Source organism: Rhinatrema bivittatum, chromosome 4, assembly GCF_901001135.1.
Source record: "Rhinatrema bivittatum chromosome 4, aRhiBiv1.1, whole genome shotgun sequence".
In the NCBI taxonomy this organism is placed as follows: domain Eukaryota; kingdom Metazoa; phylum Chordata; class Amphibia; order Gymnophiona; family Rhinatrematidae; genus Rhinatrema; species Rhinatrema bivittatum.
Genome location: NC_042618.1, coordinates 261,593,969 through 261,612,893, shown reverse-complemented (window position 1 = coordinate 261,612,893; position 18,925 = coordinate 261,593,969). Strand labels below are relative to the sequence as shown.

The window sequence follows — 18,925 nt, the reverse complement described above, 5'->3', positions numbered from 1 at the left end:
CCCTGCACCATCGTCTCATCCACGCATTGAGACTCCGGAGCTCTGCCTGCCTCTGGGGACTGCACATGGAACAGGAAGCATTTCAGAGAATGCAACCCTGGAGTTTCTGGATTTCAGCTTTCTACCTAACATCCTAATTTGACTTCCAGAACCTCTGTCCCACATTTTCCTACATTGTTGGTGCCCACATATACCATGACAGCTGGATCCTCCCCAGCACTGTCTATAATCCTAACTAGGTGATGTATGAGGTCTACCACCTTTGCACCAGGCAGGCAAGTTACCAGATGGTCCTCACGTCCACCAGCCACCCAGCTATTGTTATTTCTAATAATCAAATCACCAACTATGATGCCTGACCTAACCCTGCCCTCCTGGGCAGTAGCCCTGGGAGACTTGTCCTCAGTGTGAGGACAACACATCACTTGGAGAGCAGGTCCTTGCTACAGGATCATTTTCTGCTACATCAGGGTGATGTTCTCCAACCAGGAGACCTTTCTGATCCAAGTAAGCACCGGAGCTGCTAGACTGGATTTGGGATTTAGCTACTATGCCCCTGAAGGTCTCATCAATGTACTCTCTGTCTGCCTCAGCTCCTCCAAGTCTGCCACTCTAGCCTCCAGAGACCGGACTCATTCCCTGAGAGCAGGAGCTCTTTGCACTGGGTGCCACATATAATCTCTCACCGGCGGGTAAAAAATCATACATGTGACACTCAATGCAAAAGACTGGAAAGCCCCCCTCTTGCTGCTGGACTGCTGCCTTCATCTTAGTTTACTGAGTCCCTAGTTAAGTTTAGGAGACTAAGGGAGTTGGAATGAGAGTACTTTAAATTTACAGGTGAATTTACTAATTAATCAGCTAGTGTCCTACAAGGGGATGATTAAACTTTCAATAAGGGCTGACACAATAGTATGATTTAGATAAGACCCTGATTGATTTTTAATGAGAGAGTGTCTCGTGCCTAAAAATCAAGGGTTGAGTGGGTGGGAAAGACAAACACTAGAATTAACTATCTCTAGCTTGCTTGTTACCTCAGTCACACACAAACTCTAAGAATATATCCCTTAATTTCACCTTTCAGCAAACTTTTATAAGCCCAAAAATTTCTGAAAGCTATACTTACCAATCCTCTTTAACCACCGCTAAATTAATCTTCACTCAGTTAATGGAAGGGTTTGAGATTCACATGCCAATAGGCACACACTTCTGATCCTCCTCTACTGCAAAGGGCCTCTGGAAGCTGGGGCTGTGGAATTCAATCCCTGGATCGCTTGCGGTGACCTCTGGACTCCTCTCCCAGGGGATGCTGGGAGCAGTATGCAGATGAGCCTTCCGGTCCTCCTCTACTACAAAGGGCCTCTGGAAGCTGGAGCTGTGGAATTCAATCCCTGGATCGCTTGCTGTGACCTTTGGTCTCCTCTCCCGGGGGATGCTGGAGCAGTATGCAGATGAGCCTTCTGGTCCTCCTCTATTGCCTAAACATCATTGCCAGAAGGTAGGCCTATGTATGTATTGTGGCCAATCGGGTCATGCGGTACCCTCCTGCCCACTCCATCTGGGGAAACTCCCTGGCCTAGGATCTGCCAGAGGACTCCTCCTAGGCCTGACTGCACCCTCTCCTCCATTAACTCTGCCTGTCACTATTAAAGTAGAAGCCCAGGAATTTCACACCCTGGCACTAGTGGACTCCAGAGCCGGTGGACACTTTATTCTTTGGCAACTCGTAGAACATCTATGGATTCCCACTGTCCATATGCCGACACCATTGTTGCTCTCTTCTATCCTTGGCGAACCATTACCTGGTGAAGTCATCTTCTCCACGATCCCCATTCGACTTTGCACAGGATCTCTGCATACAGAGACTATTTCCTTTCTGATTTTGGACAAGGCTATACATCCAGTGGTTCTAGGATTACCATAGCTGAAAATATACACACCGCAATTTGATTGGAGTACTCTCCAACTGTCCCATTGGGGTAACTACTAGGGATGTGCAGACAAAAGGTTTATGTTCATAAGTCCATAAGTCGAAAAGGGGGGGTCAATTTCGGTCAATATGGACATATGGAGAATTCCATAAGTTGAGTCTATGTCCATACGTACACCGGTTCCCTAAATAAAAATTTAAACCCCTCACCCTCCTTAATCCCCCCCCAAGACTTACCAAAATTCCCTGGTGGTCCAGCGGGGAGTCAGGAAGCCATTCCTCTATTCCTTTGCGAGGACCACGTGACGGCCGCGTCACGTCGATGACGCGGCCGTCACGTGGTCCACCCGGTTCCGCTCCCGGACCCCTCGTTGGACACAAACGGAACTTTTGGCCAGCTTGGGGGGGCCTCCTGACCTCCCCAAGCTGGCCAAAAGTTCCGTTTGTGTCCAACGAGGGGTCTGGGAGCGGAACCGCGGTGGACCACGTGACGGCCGCGTCACGTCGGAGTGACGCGGCCGTCACGTGGTCCTCGCAAAGGAATAGAGGAATGGCTTCCTGACTCCCCGCTGGACCACCACGGAATTTTGGTAAGTCTTGGGGGGGATTAAGGAGGGTGAGGGGTTTAAATTTTTATTTAGGATCAACGATCGCGATTTCCAACATATTCAACATAGCTATGTTGAATAAGTTGGAAATCCGATCGTTTTCGCTTCATCACTTTTTTAAGTTAAAAAAAAAAAAAAGTAGCGTTTTACATATAAGTTCAAAACGAATGCACACCCCTAGTAACTACTGCCATAAAAAATGTTTGCAGACTGTGTCCCCGAACCCCTGCCTAGCCACACTGCCTTCCATTCCGGGACTTCTGCCCCAGTACTCCTCCTTCCAGGATGTTTTCTTGAAGAAAGCTGCGGATGTCTTACCTCCGCATTGTTCTTCTGATTGAGCAACACTGAGCCTCCCCGAGGAAGAGTCTACCCACTTTCCCTGACAGAGACGAAAGCCATGTCCGAATATATACAAGAAAATTTGGCTAAAGGCTTCATTCGGCCTGCCAGGTCTCCCGCTAGAGCAGGGTTCTTTTTTGTGGGGAAAAAGGACGGCTCCCTTCGGCCGTGCATAGATTACCGCGGCTTAAATGAGATTACACTGAGGTATCGCTACCCCCTGCCATTAATCTCCGAACTATTTGACAGGCTCCAGGGGGCCAAGATATTTACCAAACTGGACCTCAGAGGAGCTTACAATTTGATCAGGATACGCATATGTGGAATCATGTCCCACTTGCGCTCGTCAAAAACCACTGGCAGGCCGTCCCTGGGGCCTCCTACAACCTCTTCCAGACCTAGTGAGCCATGGACACACATCTCCACAGATTTTATTGTGGACCTACCCCCTTCCAATGGCAATAACACTATTTGGGTCACCGTGGCCCGCTTTTCGAAGACTGCTCATTTCTTGGCACTACCCTGCCTTCCTTCTGCCCTGGAGCTAGCCAAACTATTCATACACCACATCTTCCGTCTTCATGGACTTCCGAGACACATCCTTTCGGATAGGGGTGTCCAATTCACAGCTAAATTCTGGAGGTTGCTTTGTAAAAAATTTGACATCGCCCTGGACCTCACATCAGCCTATCACCCTCAGGGCCAATGGACAGACAGAAAGGACTAATCGCACCCTGAAGCAGTTTCTTTGGGTGTAAGTAAACTCTCGGCAGAACGACTGGTCCAACTTATTGCCGTTGACAGAGTTTGCTTTGAACTCCCATCAGTCTACGTCTACTGGGTCATCGCCCTTTCAAGTATTGTACGGGTGCCAGCCTCTGCGCAAGACTCTGCTCAAGAACTGCATCAATTCTGGGAACATACAAAACAGCTTCTGCAACAAGCCGCCGTAAAATCAAAGAAGTTCTACGATGCCCATCATCGGGCAGCTTCTCAGTTGAACCCCGAAGACAAGGTGTGGCTCAGCACCCGCTTTATTTGCCTAAAGTTACCTTCAGCTCGCTTTGCTACCAGATACATCGGGCCCTTTTCCGTACTCCGCCGGCTGGACCCGGTCACTTACAACCTTCGTCTACTCACTTCACTCAAAATTCATAATGCCTTCCACATCCCACTGTTAAAAACGCTCATCCTATCGGAATTCTCCAAGAAAGCTCCAGAACCCCAACTGCTAGCTTCAGAAGAAGATATCACAGATCAGGTTGAGGACATCTTGGATGTAACCAAGTGCGGGAAGCGTTGGAAATATCTGATCTCATGGGAAGGATTTGGTCCCGAAGAAAATAGCTGGGAGCCTGCTGGGAACATTCTTGACAAGGAATTGATAAAAATATTCGATACTTCACATCCTAAGAAGCCGAAACCGCCGGGGAGGGGCCCTAAGAAGGGGGGTACTGTTACGTCCATCGGTCACAGATGGCTGCAACCACTCTTGCTCACCTCTTTCTTTACTTCCCTGACTCCGTGAAGTAGACTGGCAGCCTCCGCCAGCTGCCGATGGCCTGCCTACCACTCCCAGGCCTCCCAGGGCTGCACGGATACCACCAACCGCCGTCGGACATCCTTAGGCATGCACGCGCATTGGCCAATCTTAAAGTCTTCATGGCAGGAGCCATCCCCTCCGAATGACGTCATCCCTCTAGGACATTTAAGCCAGCTGGCCCTACCTACCGATGACTTGGCAAAGAGAAACCTTTTTGCTAAATACACCTCACTCTCAGAGGACCTGCGTTCCAGTTCCTTCTTCCAGGCATAGACATCTTGGGTACCCAATCCTCAGGGGCCCTCTCCTCGTCTTGGCTATCCGCTCCTTGGAGGGTCTATCGCTTGGGACTTCTGCCTGCCCCGTTCCCCAGGACTTCTCTGGAACCTTCGCTACTCTTTCCATGAGTACCCCGCTCCACAGACTACCTCCTGCTCTACCGAGGATTCCTCTGGTGTACCCCACTTCACGGACCACTACCATCCCTACTGAAGACCTCACTGGTGCTCGCTGCTCTGCAGATCACTAACACCTCTACTGAGGACCTTCACCATGAGTACCCCGCTCAGCGGGCCATTACCATCTCTATTAAGAACCTCATCAGTGTGCCCTGCTCTGCAGACCGCTATCATTACTAATGAGGACCCTCTCCTGTGTACCCCGCTTCGCGGATCATTACCATCTCTACTAAGGACCTCATTGGTGTACCCCACTCTGCGGACCACTACCAACTCAGCTGAGGACCTTCAGTGTACCCCGCTCTGTGAATCATCATCTACTCTACGGAGGTATCCACTTGGGGGTATTCTCCTATCCATGGATCCTGTGTCTCTGGGTCTGTAAGACTTCCTCTCTGGCACCTCCCGTTCCTCGGGTTGTGTCGCTTTTTCTCTTTAATAAAGACTCTGACGTCACTGAGACCTCACCTCCCGACGGTGAGGCTCATGGGGCTCCTCCCTGTGAGCAGTACCATCTCTCACCTCGGACCAGAGCCAACACACTAACTAATCCTAACACAGAGAACATTAGCTTGAGGAAGGCCACTAAAAAATGTTTTTGGCTTGTTGACTGTGCAGGATTCAACTGTGTAAAAATTGATTGTGTCTGTACCCTGAGCATCTGTTACTAGAAAGTCAGGGAGCAGCCATAATTTGAATACAACAAAGGTTTGTCTTCACAAAGTAAATTTTAGAGTCTGCTCATAGGTCTCTTTCAACTGCTCTGCCACTGGTATTTCACAGTACTATGCAAGCATAAAAAAGCCCTTAGAAATTAAAAATAAAAAGATTTTAACCTCTCGTGTTTCCCCATTCAGGCTGATCTCAGACCCATTCCGGCTCTTTCCCTAGCAAAAGGGCAGGGGTACAGGTAAGTATTGCCAAGCTGTTTATGGCTCTCTTCAGCTGCTGCTTTACCTCTTCTGTTTCTACAATCTCACTTTGGTAATTAAAAAAAACCTTCAGATTAATTAAATATAGATGTTTCGATTACTGTCTGAAGGTAATGTGGTTAGTGGTGACACTGACTATTAAGTTAATGGCAGCAGAGAAGCTATCTTAAGTTCAAATATGTACATAGTAAACTTTTCCTGAAGTTTCGTTTTTTCACTTGACATCTGCTGCAGTAAATGAAACTCGTTTTACAGTGAAATATGATCAGGACAGGTTATTTACACATTTTTTTGTAGTTAATACATAGCCTGTGTTATTGTGGGCCTGTTTGGCAAGAGGACCACATAATGAATGCCCTGAAAAATGATTCCCATGCAGCCTGCAGTGGAGGATGTGTTTGATTTCTCTGCAGGGCTTTTCACAAGGAAAAGAGGGGAGGGCAGCAGCAACCAGTCTGACTGGCTGAACACCCCTAGTGCTTTACAATTATGTTTCACAACCTCATACATATGCAAAGCAAACTTATTTGGTTATCTTCTCATTCTGAATTAAGATAGAGCAATATAATTGTGTATATTCCTCAGTGGAATTTCATGTTGATAGAAAATAGAGGTGCACATTAAGAAGGGTCATCAAATCCAACACCTTAATAACTTAAATTGTATTTAGTTCAAACAACCCAGCAAGCACATTAACTACTGCAAACCAATTTAGCTTCAAAGTCACCAGAGATTTTCACAAAGTCTGCCACCAGAAGTATTGTAGAGCCTTGCACCTCCTCCCCTCCCCATTAGAGTTTCACCAGATACCAGGAGCTAAGAATGTGCCTGTATGTGTTGCAGGGGTATGACAGAAATGCAGTACAAATGTTTAGTGCCCACACATTTTTAGCACTGTCTAGCCAGCTGGTGAGATCTCAAAACTGTGAAACCTCAAGACCTAGTTTCAAATCCCTCTTCATCAGTCACTTTGCTACCTTGAGAGCAATTTAATTAACTTCTATGTGCTCAAAATTACAATGTTGGCTGTAAACAGAATAATGCAGGAGCTTGGAAACCATGTGGCTTATATTGCAGTGTTCCACAGTAAATCCTCTGTTTTTTAAATTGCATTATTGTGGCCAGGAATTATTAGAAGACATACTTAGAACTAGGTGCCACAAATATATTACTTAGTTACAACTGTTTTTGTTTGCATTGATATTTGATTTAATATATCCCCTGCAGCTAAAATTCATCTTTTTGCCCTACTGGACAGAAGCAGGTCAAAGCACATTTTCTAATATTTGTATCTGTGGCAAAACAGTGCAAAGTGTAATAAAACAGAAAAAAATTCCAAATATTAAGCAACATCTGTTTTATTTTTTTTGTAATCGCATACTGAAAAAGGGGGCAGGGGAACCCCGATTGCTGTTCCACAGACTTTATTCAGGTACTGCAGTGTTCCTCAACTGGGCTCAGTCCAGGGCAACTCCCAATGCCTAACAGGGTGGTACAAAGAAGGGCTGGGTGAGAAAACATCTCAGGCAGGTTGGGGCGTGTAGCAGCCAGGACCGGATTTAAGATGAGGGCACCCATAAACAGAGGACTGTGGGTAGGGGTGTTTTGTTCCTGGAAATCAAAGAGCAGAGGGGAGAAGACCAGTGGTATGCGGTCAGGGCCTTCAAGGGATTCAGTAAATTTCCAGCCCTGATTTCCTTTTTTTTTCGTGTTTTTGTGCAGCTGCAGTGGCTTCTCCCAATTTCCAGTAGGGTTATCAATGTCTGGTTACTTTTGTAACTGGCCACTGTAATGTCTGGTCGAGCAATGGAAGGAAAGAAACTCAGGAGGCACTGCTGTCTCCAAAGTCCGTATGGCTACTGCATCAATGTCTCCGCACAGATGCAGAACGAAGGTGAGAGAGAGGTGCATGTAGCAGCTGTTTAATCTGCATGGTGCTGCTGCTGCCACCTCTACTTCTGTCTCTGCCTCCTCCCTCCATTTGGCAGCCCGGCTCTAAAGGCCTGCCTCTGAGTCCCACTATCATTAGATTCACTGGTCCGGCCTCAAAAGAACACGGTCATGGTGTAAAGGGCCTAGCTTGAAGAATTTCTGCCTCCCACTCCCATCACATTCACAGTCCATGCTGAGTGGCATGTCTGAAGGAGAGAGTGCTGCCTTCTGCTGCTGCCTTTGCATCCACACTGAGCTGACCAACACAATGAAGAGATCTGACACCAGTAAGGAGAAGGGAGGGGGAAATGAGTGTGATCTTGTTCTTGTACAGGGAAATGGGGAGGGAGAGGAAGGGAATGACAAGCAATGGAGGGGGGGGGAGGAGTAATAGAGAGAAGAGAATGCTGGAAAGAGGCCAGGATGAAGAGCCTAGGAGGAGGGGGATGGTGGGCAGTGGGAGAGGCTAAGGGAGATGGTGGGAATAGAGTGGGTGGCAGAGGGAGGGGTTAGGGGGATAGTAGGCAAAGGGAGGGGGTCAGGGATTGGGGAGATGGGAGCACAGGGGGGATGGGGAAGAGAGTGGAGGCTGAGGGAGCTAAAGGGGAAGAACAGGGGGCAAGAACTCAGGAGATGGTGAGCAGAGGGAGGATTTGGGGAGGGAGGAGGGAGGGATAAGAGAGCTCAAGGAGCTAGTGGGCAGAGGGAGGGGATTGGTGAATGGGTGAGGAGAGGGGCTAAAGAGCATGGTGGGCAGAGGGTAGGGGAGAGTGGGGTCAGGGCAATGGTTGGAAGAGGGTAGGGGGCAGAAGGAGGAGGGGAAGTAAGGGAGGTGCTGGGTAGGGAATCTTCTGGGGTGAGAGGAGTAGGCACCTTTGGACTTAGTCCTGGCCTAAGATCAGCTGCATCTAGAGGATGGATAGGAGCAGGCGGAAGCAGTGTTGGGGTGTAGTGATGATTTTATTTTTACTGTGTTGCATTGCAGAGTCTGATCTTGGGGTTTCCAGTTCAGTTTTTGTTTTGTTTCTGTTTCTAATTTGTGACCCCTTATTCTGTATTTGGTAAGGGTCTGTGTGCTATATGTTTCACCGAGGTGAGGGATTTTGCTATTGTATAGTTCCTGTGTAGGAGTCTATAGTAGTTTGACTTGTTCTATTTTCAACAGAAGGTATATTGTCTTCTAGAGCCTGAATAATATTTGCAATGCTATTTTTTCTTGGTATGGTTGTTGAGTCCTGGTTGTTAGTGTTTTGTCACTTGGGGGTGAATTGTATTCTTGACAAGCTGTGATAGATTCAATAAAAGCTATGTAAGAATTATTCAAAAATACTGTATGTGAGCTATTGAGATAATATAGGACGTCATCAGATGTGAATGTCACTGATCTGATATCTGAAGAAGGAACCTATATAGTTTTAAAAGGCTTTGTGCAATATTTGTAGATATAGGGGTTTTTGTTTTTTTTAATTGTATAGGTATTTTTAGTCAGCCTGGCATATTCTATTTTCCTAATAGGCGGTATATTGGTGTTTTAGGTCTGGTGTAATATGTTGCAGTATTGCCATTTTATAGGTAGGGTTGTTTGAAAGCTGGCAGTTAGTATTGTTTTGGTATGGCAGGGAATTACTATATTATAATTATTTTTTCATGGTTTTCTGAGTAATGTCATGTGTTCTAAGTGTCTTTTGTGTCTTAAGGCAAGGGGGGAGCGACACTGAAGCCCCTACTATAAATGTCACCACTGGCCACTCCAGAAATCCCAGTTTTCGGGTGCCTATGTTGACTGTGCCTAAATCCAGCCCCTCTTCTGCCGTCTGTGCTGCACTGGCGGCTGAAGTGCAGAAGTTGAAGGAGCGAGGCCTGAGGAACGGCAGAGGAGAGTACGAATCCTTGCGATTGGAAGGGTGGCGTCCGCCACAATTTCGCCTCCTCCGCTCTCTAGCCACGTGCTTCGGGCCTGCACCGCGTTCCTGGGCCGCTGTCCCCCACTACTTACCTCCTAACCCGGCCGGGCTTTTCTCTCCTGTTCCCGCTCTCCTTTTGGACTGATGGCGGTGCACCGTGCAGTTATTTTCCCTTAAAAACAAATAAACACCAACAACACAAATCACAAGGCGACAACACTGAACTGCTGCAGAAGGCAAAGCAATGAGCAGTCAGTCCTGCCGCATTTTCCTCCAACGTGCTTTGCTTTCCTCTCTAGCACCTCAAAAGCAAATCACCTTCGTGCTGACCCAATTCACAGGTTCCAAAGAATGAAAAATGATAGCTGAGAAGGGTTAGAATTACTCATGTGGTTTTTGACAGTTGCCGTTCTGAGTGATCTGGGAGATCAGCCCATCATACAATTCGAGTCGCAAGTCAAACTGCAACCACAATATGACAAAAAGTCATAAAAATTAGATAGTCCAGTCCGATCAGCGATGTTTTGGGCAAAAGTTCGTTATTTTGTCTCCGCTTGAAGTCTTGCACTCTCTGATAGAGCTCCCGAGTGCAGACAGCAGCGCTGCATCCCCCCCTAAGGAAGGGGGCGGGAGCCGGCACAAACACGGACGATGCAGCACTAGGAGGAGGAGGAGAAGAGCCAAGCCAAAGCAGACGAAAATGGCAGCAAAAATGCGAGGAACAGAGAGGAGTGCGACAGTCTCAGAAGAGGCAGGGCGGGAGCACGCACAGCCCTTGTGACTTTTGTTGCTTTTTCACGGTGGGGGGCGGGGGTGACAGGCTGATTTTCTCCTGCCCGGATCCGTTGTGCCGAGGTTACTTTGCATTTTTTCCCCTCCAGCCGAGACTGTCTGTGCTGCCAGCTTGGGCTGACATGCAGCGGCAGCTCTGGCGGATGCTGTGAGAAACCTGCAACGGTGAGTCTGGAGCAATTTATTAATTCATGGGCTTGATGTCCGTTGTCACAACGCCTGCATCCTCCCTCCAGTAGACCGGAGGGGCATAAGCTCTTCGGTTCGTTTGCCCTCCATGTAGTGCTTATTTCAAGCGTATGAAATGGTATTTGCTGAGATGCTGTTTCTGTTTAAGCTAAAATACATCAAGCGTGGGTAAAAGTTAACCAAAGGTGGGAAATTAGTTTCTTAATTTAATTTCACATTGAGTAAATGATGGCAGTTTACATATTTAAAGGGCGTAACCTTGCACTGGAGCTGTCCAGTCACTGGACATTGTCAAGGTTTATGTAGAAGAACATTATACAACCAGTAAAAACTATTTCACCTTTGGTGCTGTGCATTTAGCAACTTAAGTTGCGCAGTAGGAAGATGCTGGTAGTGGACTGAATTATATAGTAGGGTTTCACTACCTTTTTTGAGGTTGGTGGTGATCTTTAAAAAAAACATTGTACATCTCAGAACTTTGGGTGGTGAGGGAAGAGCAGTGTAGGTTGGTGCGGTAGGATAAAAATAGTATTCTTGGATTACAAATTACAGAAGGGAATAACATGAAGTTGTGTAGCTCTTCTAATGAAATCTGAAGTGCAAGATGTTCATGTGGCTTCAATTGTTAGGAAATTAAAGGTGAATTGACTGCTTGTAAACGAATCTATATTGCTATAAAAGGCTGACCAGGTGTATCTTAGCTTGCCCCTCATGTTTAGCTGCTTAAGTCCACCTGAATATTGTATTAAAAACTGCAGCATTAGGTTCCCCATGTTTCTTAGCTCTACTCCTCTCTCTGTTGGTCTTATAACCAGGTCATGCTTTTTGTCCAGTTAAATTTCTTTCTTTTATTTCTTCTTAAGAATGGAAAACGTGCACGTTTTTGTCATAGACACAGCTCCTATTTCCAAAATATTTTTTTCCTGATGGTATTCCAGAATTGTAAATAGCTGAACTAATTTGAGATATTCACAGATGTTTATATAACTGCGATTAGCACAGCAGAACCTCAATATTCTTAAATCTGTGGTGGCTGGAATGTGTTACCTGTAATTTCCAAACACTTCATATTCTTTTAGCTCATCAGGAATGAAATATAATTTACAAAGAAAATGGGAAATCTTGTTTTTAATACTTATTTGTTTTATTTGATAATCACATTTTTAAAAACATTTTTTGGTGGTTGTGATGAAGTGAACTGACAGTGCACATGGGCCTGATGAATATGTATAAGTTGAACAGTCCAGGGGAGGGGCTAGTTGTAATTATGCTGACAGAATCCAGCCTTTGGATGCTAATTGGTCCGTGGGGGTGGAGGTCAAGGAAGGTGATTTTGGACCTCTCTTTTGGCATGCCTCACTTGCAGGCCGATACAGTAAAAGTTGCAGGAGAGCGGGTGAGCGCCTGCTCTCCCGGCGCGTGCACAGGCCACTCTCCTGTGCGCGCGATTCAGTAAAAAAAATATTCAAATTAGGGCCCGCGGTAAAAAGAGGCGCTAGGGACACTAGTGCATCCCTAGCGCCTCTTTTTTGACAGGAGCGGCGGCTGTCAGCGAGTTTGACAGCCGACACTCAATTTTGCTGGCGTCGGTTCTCAAACCCGCTGACAGCCACGGGTTCGGAAACTGGACGCCGGCAAAACTGAGCGTCCGGTTTTCAACCCGCGAGCCGCGGGCCAATTTAACATTTTATTTTTAATTATTTTTAACTTTTGGGACTTCCGACTTAATATCGCCATGATATTAAGTCGGAGGGTGTACAGAAAAGCAGTTTTTACTGCTTTTCTGTGCACTTTCCCAGTGCCGGCAGAAATTAACGCCTACCTTTGGGTAGGCGCTAATTTTTGAAAGTAAAATGTGCGGCTTGGCTGAACATTTTACTTACTGAATCATGTGGGAATAACTAATAGGGCCATCAACATGCATTTGCATGTTGCGGGTGCTATTAGTTTCGGGGGGGGGTTTGGACGCGCGTTTTCGACGCGCTATTACCCCTTACTGAATAAGGGGTAAAGCTAGCATGTCGAAAACGCGCGTCCAAACGCGGGTTAACAGTGCGCCGGAGCGCACTGTACTATATCGGCCTGTTGATGTGTTAGATTCTTTAAAAAGGCAGCTTGTGGCTTGTAGGGGAGAGGTAAAAGAAGAGGAAGGGGAGGGGAGAAGGAAGTGTGGAGGGTGGGGACAGGTGTGGCTGAGGGTGAAGCTGGAATTTAACCAAAGCTGAAAGAGAAGATGATGTTTTAGTCTTTTTTTCCCCTGTGCCCAAATAATTAATAGCCTTAGGAAAATCAAGGGACTTGGCTATTCAGAATGCCGAGGGCTATTTGGGGACTTGGTTTGATATATGGATAAATACTCAGCTATGACTACTTGTTTGAACTTTTTACAGTTTTGGAGACTATACTACAAGTGGCATCTTAATTGCAAACTTGCCTGTGAATATCTGAGCTTGAAAGCTGCTCATGTGTGTTTAGGACTTTTATATTTAAAAATACTGTTTTGTTACTTCATTTAAATACAAATGCTGATTACATCTTGTTTTGAAAACACTATCTTTGATAAGCATGTGACTCTTCCCACACCGGGGATCACTGGCTACTGTGCTGAGAATTTCATTACTTTAAGATTATACCAAAAAAATTCATATGTTTTTGCTCTCCTTGCAACTTAAGTTAATGCCTTTCGATCATTGACTCTCGCCTGTGTGAGCCTTTATCCCACATTTAAGCTGCTTCTGTCTCAACCATTTTTTTTTCAAAACTGGCCCTGTCCACTGTTTTATAATAAGTGGAAGATATTGAGAGCTGAGTTATTAGAATAGAACATAAGAAATGCCATACTGGTTCAAGCCAAAGGCCATTATGCCCAGCATCTTGTCTTTGACATTGGCCAATCCAGGTCACAAGTACCTGGTAGAATCCCAAAGAACAGATCAATCCTCCCGGCTTTTAACCATACTAGAAGTAAGCAGTGGCTTTTCCAAGTCTACATGGCTAAGAATAGTTTATGGACTCTTTCTCCAGGAGCTTGTCCAAACCCCTTTTAAAACCAGCAATGCTAAATTCTTTCACCACATCCTTTGGCAACAAATTTCATAGTTTAATTGAGTGCTGAGTGAAGGAATTTAATTTGTTTTCAATATGCTACCTATTAACATTGTGAAATGTCCCTTAGTTCTACTGCTACTACTTATCATTTCTATAGTGCTACACAACATACGCAATGCTGTACAAACACACCAAAACACAGTCCCTGTGCATTAGAGCTTAGAATCTAATAAGACAAACATACAGGGCAATAGACTTCGGGCATTTCATAAGGTAACACAATGGTTAAAAAAGGAAAAGAAGGAAAAGAACAAGAAAAACAAAGTTAGTTAATGAGGCTAAAAGCAGACAGTAAGGTCAAAGATTTAAAAGCAGTCTCAAAAAGGTGAGTCTAGATAGGATTTAAACAGAGAAGGACCATGCTGCATGAGTTGAGGAAGACTATAGGCCTAGAACTACAAAGAGTAAATAACTGTTCCATGTTTATCCATTCCACCGTGCTCAAGATTATATATCATATCTCCTATTCTAGGCTAATGAGCCCTAACCTGTTTCATTTCCTCTCATAAGGGAGCTGTTCCATTCCCTTTATTATTTTAGTTGTCCTGCTCTGTATCTTTTCTAGTTTTTCCATATTGTTTTTGAAATGGGGCTTCCAGAACTGCACATGCTCGCACCATGGACTGATTCAGAGGCATTATAATATCAAAAATATCATGCCCATGCCCCTGCTATTTTTGATGAAAAGAACTCATCTACTCCCTAAAAGATATACAGGGAAGTGCTTGCATGTGTTTCAATTTTATTTGCAAGATAAAAAAAAGTGCACAAAAAGTTAGCAGCAACTTTCATGCTACATTGATACGGACCAATGATTAAACTGGACCTGTATACGCTATAGAGATGAACAATTATTAAGTATCCTCAACGTGGGTTGATGATGGTCCTTTTATGACAAAAACTCTATGCCATATTTAAACAGCTTGGTATATAAGATAATATATCAAATGCTCGTTTTTGATAATACAGATAGTGCCATTGGATAAGGATAGCATGGAAGTAGTTCAGCAATCTAATGCCTGTTTACAGAAAGTGGGAGATTGGTTAAAAAGGAAAGGGTTAGTCTTGAATTCCAGTAAAATCGAACTGCTTGAGTAGGAGACAGAATTTCTCAGCATTGAGTAGTGTGATGCAGTACGACCTGGCCCGGGGCAGAAACAGCTGAGACACAGCCGAGCAGAAGCTAGTGGTACCAAACTTAGCCACCGGAGGGCGCTGAGGAAGGTAGCAAAGACTACACTTCCCAGGTTCCCCGAACCAACACCTGACCCCTGGCTGGAGCCTGAGCAGGAACAGGTGGAGGAAATTGGGACTGATCCCTATGACTCAGCATGCTCTATGGAGGCTGAAGAAGAGGGCGTGCCTCCGTGGTGGACCTGGCCACAAAAGCCCGGCTCCTCGGAGTCTCTGGAGGAGGAGATGGAGGTAAGCTGGGGAGAGGAAAGCTCCAGCTGTTCCTCTATGGAGGTGGAATAACCAGGAGGTTGGGGGATGGTAAAGCCTGTATTGCTGTATGGATGTATGAGACAGGCGGGAAGGGAATTGTGTTTTAAATGCTGTGTACCCTGGGGCTTGTAAGGACAACCCCGCATTAATATAAGGCTGCAGCTGCTGAGCTACAGCACCACATTAAACTCCTTATTGATTAAGATCCTTTTTCTGTGTACTGCTTGGGAGTGCCAGGACTGGGCCTGGCACTCTGACTAGAGGCTGTGAGGAGTCCATAGCAGCGCTATGCTTGAGCTGTGCAAGGGGACAAGACGTGTCATAGGAGCGAAGCCAGAGGCCTGAAGCCCAGCAAAGCCCCACAGCACGCTGAGCGGAGGGACCTGATCTTGACAAATGGTGGCAGCAGTGGGATCCTTGAAACTCGCTGACTGGAGGGCAGACCCAGCGGTCAACTACCTGTGCTTCTACTGACCCAGTGAAGGCATGGCGTCCGAGGAAGTGCTAAAATGGATGGCAACCCAGATGCAGCAGCAGCAAGAGGCCATGCAGCACATGATTCAGCGCATGATGGATCACCAGCAGCAGCAACAGCTCCCGTTGATCCAGATGTTGGAGGAGCAGCGCAAGGTCACCCAGCTCTGGGCCGCCCAGCAGGCTACTGGAACAGCAGGTACCCCACACCCGATGACTGGGACTGGCGGAGTAGGCCGGATGGACCTCATGCACGGTATCCACCTAGAGAAGATGGGTCCAGGGGATGACCCTGAGGCCTTCCTGGTCACGTTTGAACGGGTGGCTAGTGTGGCTGGTTGGCCCAGAGAACAATGGTCTGCCCGGTTGGCCCCTTGTTTAACAGGCGAGGCCCAAGCCGCCTATAGGGCTTTGGCCCCGGAGCAGGCCATGAACTATGCCTTGCTGAAGACAGCCATCTTGGACCGACTGGGTATAACCCAGGATTGGTATCGGCGCCAATTCAGGGAAACCTGGTTACAGCCGAAAGACAGACCTCGGGCCCTGGCCCAGCATTTGAAGGACCTCGCATATAGATGGCTAGAACCCGAAGGGAAAACGGTGACTAAGCTCATGGAGCTGATAGTGCTAGAACAGTATATAGGAGCACTACCACCTCCAATGAGGAGCTGGGTGATTCGCCAAGGAGCAAGTGGGCTCGAGAGGGCGATAGTGAATACAGAGAGATACTTGGAGGCAGAAGCAGCTAGGGGAGGTGGCGCATCCTCCAACAAAGAGAAAGGGTCTAAAGGACCAGGTCTGAGCAAGGCAGGTAGTCAAGGGGTTGCAAGGAATCAGAGAGGTCCCTTACAGGTGCTCGGTGGAAGGGGTGGACCGCAGGAAGAGACAGGCCCAGGACGGGAGGCGGGGGTAAGGCCGGCCCCAGGGCGATGTTTCCATTGTGGGGGAGCTGGGCACTTCAAAAGGGAGTGTCCACGCTTAGCTACCGCATATGCCCACCCACCGGAGCGAAGGGAGGAAGCAGTATCCAGAGACCCGAATCCCTACTTTCAGCAGGTTCGGGTTAATGGTCAGCCAGTGCAGGCCTTAATAGACACTGGCACTAATCAGGCACTGCTCTCTAAGAAACTGGCTGTGGCTTTGGGACTCAAGATGCCCCAAGCCCAAAAAGGGGAGGTGGTGATACGATGTGTACATGGTACGGCCGTTAGGTACCCGGTACATGAGGTACTGGTACGTTGGAGAACCCATGAGGACATCGTAGAGATAGCCATAGTGGAAGGATTGCCGGTGCCCCTTATTTTGGGGAGAGAGTGGAGGCACCTCGCGGAGGTGTTGGCGGGCAGGCAAACTTTGATAACCACAAGAGCCCAAGCCCAGACACAAGAGGTACGTGAGCATGAACCCCCTCTAGGAGAGATTTTTCCCTTTGAGGAGGGGGGAGGTGGTGGAAACTCCCGGGGTTAGTCGTAAGCCCCGAGCGGAGAGAAAGAGGGAGAAGAGGAGACAGACTGGCCCAGAGGAAGGTGAGGACGAGGGGTCCACTAAAGAAATGATAGGCTCCCTGCTAGCACAGTTCCCAGAGTTTAAAGAGGAGCAGGTTAAGGACCCAGCCTTGAAGGTGGCCTGGGAAAAGGCTAAAGTATCTATACAACAGCTTGCTAATAAAGAGGCTATGATATACCCCTACTTTATGGTCCAGAAGGGATTACTGTACAGGGTAGAGGAAGGACTGCAGGGACAGGGACCGCATAAACAACTGTTAGTGCCCCTACGGTTTCAACCCGAAGTTATGTCACTGGCGCATGACCATCCCCTGGCCGGACACTTGGGCCTGCATAGCACCTTAGCCCGTGTCAAGCGGCGATTCTTCTGGCCAGGTATTTACAGCACAGTTAAGAAGTTTTGCAGCTCGTGCCCCAACTGTCAGTTGGTCGCCCCAAGGGCCCCCCCTAAGGCACCCTTGGTACCCGTGCCGGTAGTACATGAACCAATGGATCGGGTAGCGGTAGACATCATTGGACCGATAGAAAAAAGTAAACGCGGTCATCAGTATATTCTCGTGGTATTAGACTACGCGACCAGATTTCCGTGGGCCGTCCCTTTGAGGTCTACTGGGGCAAGGGTGGTAGCCCCGGAGTTGATAAGGATATTTTGCCAGTTCGGCTTTCCACGTGAACTACTGACAGACAGGGGTACCAATTTTATGTCCCGGGAATTAGCAGGCCTATGGGCCCAGTTCGGTATTAAACATATACGAACTTCAGCGTACCACCCCCAGACTGATGGGTTAGTGGAGCGCTATAATCAAACCCTGAAGTCCATGATGCGCAGTTGTCTAGAAAAAGATGCTAGTAATTGGGATCGCCTCATCCCATTCTTGTTGTTTGCCTCCAGGGAGGTGCCCCAAGCTTCCACAGGGTTCTCACCTTTTGAACTTATTTTTGGGAGACAACCCCGGGGTCTGCTCGATGTCATACACGAGCAGTGGACAGGGGCTGAGGCGGAACCTCAGGACATCATAAGTTACATTGGGGGTATTAGGCAGCATGCTGAGACTGCCCTGGGTTTGGCCAAGGAAAATCTCGAGCAGGCTCAAGAAAGGCAGAAGACCTATTACGACCGCGGGGCTAGGGACCGGGAATTTCAAGAGGGAGATCAGGTCTTAATATTGGTGCCTACGTCCCCTAACAAACTTTTGGCCAAGTGGAAGGGCCCAGGGACAATTTTAAGGCGCCTGGGGCCCCTAAATTATCAAGTCAAGGTAGGACTTAAGCGACCCCAGGTGTATCACGTCAATTTGCTGAAACCTTGGGTAGAGAGGCAAAGTATGTCCGCGGATACGATATCCGAGGAAGAGGTGGATTTAGGTCCACAAGTAAGGGAACTTAGTAAAAAAGTCGAGGTCCCGATAGGAGAGGAGCTAACTCCCAGGCAAAGAGCCCAAATACAGGAGATAGTTGAACAGGCCAAGGACGTGTTCTCCCCGTTGCCAGGACGAACCACGCTAATCACGCATGAGATAACAACACCGCCAGGACAGGTGGTTAGGAGGAGGCCCTATCGCCTCCCTGAAGCCATGCAGGATGAGGTTAGAAGGCAGGTTGAGGAGATGTTGCAACTGGGGGTCATCGAAGAGTCCAGTAGCGCCTGGTGTAGCCCCATTGTCCTGGTGCCTAAGCCAGATGGAACTTTACGTTTCTGTATAGATTTCCGGTTGGTTAACGCGATATCCACTTTTGATGCCTACCCCATGCCACGAGTTGA

At 47.4% G+C, this 18,925-nt stretch overlaps 1 protein-coding gene across 2 annotated transcripts in view; it reads left to right on the top strand.

Annotated features, from left to right (window-relative positions):
• Positions 1-10,306: 10,306 nt before the first annotated feature.
• The window catches only part of PRR5 (proline rich 5), a 557,355-nt gene continuing 548,736 nt past the window's right edge, over positions 10,307-18,925 (top strand). For both annotated transcript variants that reach the window (XM_029600069.1, XM_029600065.1), the window contains exon 1: positions 10,307-10,606. The gene's annotated coding sequence lies outside the window, so the exon portion shown is untranslated. The remainder of the gene's footprint in view (positions 10,607-18,925) is intronic.